We start from the raw sequence: 6000 nt of genomic DNA, 5'->3' as shown, positions 1-6000 counted from the left end.
CTTGAAAGAAGACACATAAGGTCAATGTCATGGCCTGCAAATAGTCCGGATCTCAATCCAATTGAAAATCTTTGGTGGAAGTTGAAGAAAATGGTGCATGACAAGGCTCCAACCTGCAAAGCTGATCTGGCAACAGCAATCAGAGAAAGTTGGAGCCAGATTGATGAATGAGTTTGTCACTCATTAAGTTTCGATAGCAGACGCTATCTTCCTCAGGTAGATTAGAGAGCAAATGAAAGAGCAACCATTATATAGGGTAGATGCACCAAAGGACACTAACAATTATGACAACACAAGAAAAACAAAACAGGAAGTAAAAAAAAAAGTAAGTAAAAGAAATGAATATCATATAAATATGAATATAAATACAAATACATATATATACATAAATATATATATATTTTTTTACTTCCTGTTTTACGTCGTGGCGTTAGAGAGCGTACTTAACAATAAAAGGTTTGTGTGTTATAACCTAATCCCCTGTCTAGTTGTTCTAGTGCTTCACTAACACCGCACAATTCCTTCTTTCTTGATTGCTAAACTCCCCTGTGGAGAGCGGTGGAAGCTGCTCTGTTTACAACTAGCCTACTACAGGACCTGCCGTGATGTCATTGTGGAACGCCCACTTCGGTCACACGGTCCTGGTCATGTAACCGCTGAAGCAGACAGAAGCTCCCTACAGCAGTTCCTGCTAAGCTGCGGTCATCCTACAGACTCCCACCTGGAAGCGTTTTCCCTTGTTGTGCGGGGCTCCTTTGCACAACAGGACCAGGTGAGTGGTCACAACATCTCCCCCTTCATTTCCCCCCCCAAACCTCAGGCTCTTCACCATTGGCGCTCCAACTGCTTTTGTTTTCCAGAATGTGTATTATGGCAAGAAAAAAGTAGCTAAGTAAAGAAAAACGAGTAGCCATCATTACTTTAAGAAATGAAGTTCAGTCAATCTGAAAAATTGGGCAAACTTTGAAAGTGTCCGCAAGTGCAGTTGCAAAAACCATCAAGCGCTACAAAGAAACTGGCTCACATGAGGGCCGCCCCAGGAAAGGAAGACCAAGAATCACCTCTGCTTCTGAGGATAAGTTTATCTGAGTCACCAGCCTCAGAAATCACAGGTTAACAGCAGCTCAGATTAGAGACCAGGTCAATGCCACACGGAGTTTTAGCAGCAGACACATCTCTTTAACAACTGTTAAGAGGAGACTTTGTGCAGCAGGCCTTCATGGTAAAATAGCTGCTAGGAAACCACTGCTAAGGACAGGCAATAAGCAGAAGAGACTTGTTTGGGCTAAAGAACACAAGGAATGGACATTAGACCAGTGGAAATCTGTGCTTTGGTCTGATGAGTCCAAATTTGAGATCTTTGGTTCCAACCACCGTGTCTTTGTGCTACGCAGAAAAGGTGAACGGATGGACTCTACATGCCTGGTTCCCACTGTGAAGCATGGAAGAAGAGGTGTGATGGTGTGCGGGTGCTTTGGTGGTGACACTGTTGGGGATTTATTCAAAATTGAAGGCATACTGAACCAGCATGGCTACCACAGCATCTTGCAGCGGCATGCTATTCCATCCGGTTTGCATTTAGTTGGACCATCATTTATTTTTCAACAGGACAATGACCCTAAACACACCTCCAGGCTGTGTAAAGACTATTTGACCAAGCAGGAAAGTGATGGGGTGCTACGCCAGATGACCTGGCCTCCACAGTCACCAGACCTGAACCCAATCGAGATGGTTTGGGGTGAGCTGGACCGCAGAGTGAAGGCAAAAGGGCCAACAAGTGCTAAGCATCTCTGGGAACTCCTTCAAGATTGTTGGAAGACCATTTCCGGTGACTACCTCTTGAAGCTCATCCAGAGAATATCAAGAGTGTGCAAAGCAGTCATCAAAGCAAAAGGTGGCTACCTTGAAGAACCTAGAATATAAGACGTATTTTCAGTTGTTTCACACTTTTTTGTTAAGCATATAATTCCACATGTGTTAATTCATAGTTTTGATGCCTTCAGTGTGAATGTACAATTTTCATAGTCATGAAAATACAGAAAAATCTTTAAATGAGAAGGTGTGTCCAAACTTTTGGTCTGTACTGTATATCTCAAGTAATATATATCAAGATATTAATAATTAAAGAATAATAAATAATAAAGAATAATTAAAATGTATGGTTAGATTGTTAGATATATTTATGCAGTTATAAATATTGATTTATATTCCCATATTGATAGTTCTGCTTCACATCACTTGTCTTATTTACTGCACTATTATGTCCTGCTGTGTATAAATGTGACTCTTCAGATTTTGTGTTATACTGAGCCTGATGGAGAGATCTGAGTAGTCTCGAAAGCAGCTATTTGTTATCATCTTTTCAGTTAGCCATTAAAAGGTATCAACCACTGAGGAATCTCAAATTTTAATATCTTTTTAGAACATGCATGTGACTCACAGACGTATGAATGATGCCTTACTGAGAGCAATCAATGTTTTTTCAACTGGCTAACATGGTTCCAAAACATTTTTTTCTTATGAATAAATTGACAACAATGTCCTTCGCAACCCCCTCTCCCGTCTCACAGTATATTACATATTGATTGACATAATTTAAATGCACTGCTGCAAACACATTCACAGACTTTCTACTGTATGCAAGACTCTATTGTAGACTATAAACATGTCAATATTTGACACCTACTTTGTCCAAGGATTCAGCCAAATGCATAAATATTAAAACTGTGACATTACTTTTGACCTTGAAGGCCATTATATTTCTGCTAATCAGTAGTTGGCTGACAAATGCCATGTTTTATTTCTTAATTTTTCTACCATCACCCAGGAATACATTAAACAAGTAAAGCTACTAGGACAAAGATCACTTTCAACTAAATTTTCAAAAGTAGTATTGGAAAATTGCTGACTAGAAACAAATGGCTGATCATAAAAAAGGCTCAATGTCTCATCCCACCACTTAAATGCAACTGGCACAATTGATAATGGCATCTACAAGGATGAACTACTGTGATCAGAGCTAGCTCACAGCGATTAGAGTATGGAGTGGGATCCTGAGCCTGTTCCATACTGTCATGGTTTCATCATTCACTGTGGCCTAGGGACTCAGCTGCCCTATGGGATCCGGAGTGTGTTGGACTGTAGGTATTGTGAGTTACTGTCCGGTCGTCCAATCTGATGCTGGGGCATGCTGGGCTGTCAGCATTTTGATTGACAGCCCTACTGCCTCCCATCTTTAATTATTTGCTAGCTATGAGTAGACCATTGTCAGCTGTAGCTTTGCTTTGTTTGGTGTGTGCTTTGCTCTGTATCGGATTCCCTGATCTTGTTGTGTCTTGATGTTCTCTGACCTCAGGTACCTGACCCCGTACTTGGCCTCTGACTATCCGTTTGTCTTATCCCCTTATATTGAAGTACCCTCCTGGCATTTGACTGGCATTGACCCCTTGACTGTTACTTGACCATACCTTTGTCATGCCTCTCTGTACTACGAGCGCCCTCCTGGTATCTCACCTCGGACCTCCAGATAACCCTGTTTCACGGCTTGTCCGTGAGTAGTGACTCAGCATCACACTTACATTTAGTGCGCACATCTACCATAAAAATGGCCACTTTTCACCTGGTGGCAGGCCCTCTTTAAATTTCAACACACAGTCATTTTGATTAATATCCATGTAATCAACTTGAGGCCAAATTCACACGTTAGAGGTTTTTTTCGCATGTGAAAAAAACAAAAATGATTTTCATCAGCCGACTGGATCTCTACATACATTTTTGGTCCATTTGCCAGTTTTTACCATCCATATGTCATTTATTTTTGTTGTATTAGAAAAAAACTGATAGGAGTTTCCCAAGTTTTTTCTAGAGAGTTTGATCCAAAAATTTGAGCAAACTTGAACAAGTCTGTATTTTGGGGAGGAAATATCAGTCCCCAAAAAAACTGGTATGTGAAAAGGGCCACTGACTTTCTAGGTATGCGTTACATCCAGGAAAAAATAAATAGAACGCATTTGGAATACTCGAATGTGTGAAAATGAGACCTTAGGCTAATGCGCATGGCCATCATACCAGTGTAATGTTATCTCACAATGTCGTTCTCATGGCGTTGTCCATGAGTTACCAGACCAATCTCTGGTTTTCATTGCTTCAAAGAGAAAAGCATAACTCATTGCTGAAGAGGACAGACCTCCATTCTAGCCACCATTGCCATCTTGCTCTCCACCATGATGGCCTTTGAGGGGCTACGTTATTGTCTTTGAGAGGCTACAGGAATACCTATAGCTGGACATCTGTATCTTACACCTAACTCATGCAAACGTCTAATGATTTGCGTAGACACAAGCTACATGTAGCTCGTGCTACTGTGAGTAGCCTGAATAGCCTAAATGTTCTACCATGGCCTGTAGTGTATATAAACTTATCTCCAGTGAAGCATGCCTAGGCCCTCATTGGTTGGCAATTGCAAAGGGAGCTGCCAGCAGCAGATCTTGATGATTTGCGTGCATTCAGTGTGGCAGAACATTCCTCAGACAACCATTAATAAATACCCTTATTGCTATCATGCCAAAACGTGTGTCTGTTTCTGTACATTGGGCTCATATTTGATGCTGAATAAATCAAAATGTTTTGAAAATATTATTTTATTTATTTTACTCACTTATATAGCGCCATCATATTCCACAGCGTTTTATAGATATTGTTGGAACTGTCCCCATTGGGGCTCACAATCTAGATTCCCTATCAGCATGTCTTTGGAAAATGGGAGGAAACCCATGCAAACAAGGGGAGAACATACAAACTCCTTGCAGTTGTTGTCCTTGGTGGGATTTGAACCCCGGAGGACCCCAGCGCTGCAAGGCTACAGTGCTAACCACTGAGACACCATGCTTCCCTTTTTCCATTTTTTCATCATTTGCATATCATAAATGACGCGCCCCTGGGCCTGTGTCGCGCTGCGTTGCGCATGCGGGAGCTTACCCGGAGCCGGATCTCTTGAGGGTTGTAGTCTCGTGGCGGTGATCCGGTCCGTGCCCAGGGAGTCAGACTAAGTGGCGCTGTATTAGCGGTAGATGTTGGACGACTACGCCACCCGTTGAGTACAGCTAAGGAGCTGCCGCTGCAGGGCAGACCGCTGAGGCCGGTGGTAGGATTGTGCAGCGTGATAGTATAACCCCCAACGGGAGGGGTATGGCCTCAGGGCAGCCGACGTGGATGATGGGGGTAGCAGGAACCACTCGGAGACGGTACGGTGTAGTTCAGGGTCTTTACTGGTGACAAAGATAGACCCTCCCGGAGTACTGGCTAGCGATTGGGGCCTGGTCAGTCCTTGAGCAGATGGGATCTCCCCTGGCCAGGCGGAGTTGTAGGCCTCCCAAACTAACGATACTCTTCCGGCTACCTTGCTAGAGGCGGGTATAAGTAGCCCACGTCCCTGAGTGTACCGTGTGGTGCTCACCCGTATGGCCGGTGGCTCGGGGCCTTCTAGTAGCTTCCGCTCCACGACGGCGGTGCTGGTCCCACGCGTGTGACCGTGCCTTCGGGTTTCTGGGCCAGAGGACCTGCAATCCCCTGCCGGTCGGTTTCTGCTGCTGGATAGGAGTTAGTCCCCACAGCCTCGGACTCCGGGTCCGGTGATAACTTTCCAGTCAGGGCGAGCTCTGCAGCTGCCAGCCCCTGACTCCTTGTAGTACTGCTCCCACAGAGCTCCTGATGTTCTTTTCCTATATCTGCTTCTCTGTCTCTACTTCTTCTCTACTCCCTAACCCTGCCTCAGCCCTAGGTTTATATAGGGGAAGTTCTTCCCCTCCCAGGACTGGGCAGGAGGTGTGGCATGCACAGGATCCCTGACCAAGAGACCTCCCACCTGCTCTCAGACATAACATTGCTTGTTACTGTGGAAACCAGACCCCTGGGGTGCCACATTCCCCCCTAGTGAAATTTAGTACTCCGGTACTAAACATATTTTTAGAAAAACATAACAAGGTATAAACAATAATAATA

The sequence above is a fragment of the Phyllobates terribilis genome, unplaced genomic scaffold (assembly GCF_046119375.1).
Source record: "Phyllobates terribilis strain yellow unplaced genomic scaffold, ASM4611937v1 Scaffold_11__3_contigs__length_659146591, whole genome shotgun sequence".
In the NCBI taxonomy this organism is placed as follows: domain Eukaryota; kingdom Metazoa; phylum Chordata; class Amphibia; order Anura; family Dendrobatidae; genus Phyllobates; species Phyllobates terribilis.
Note: the sequence above shows the minus strand (reverse complement) of the source record.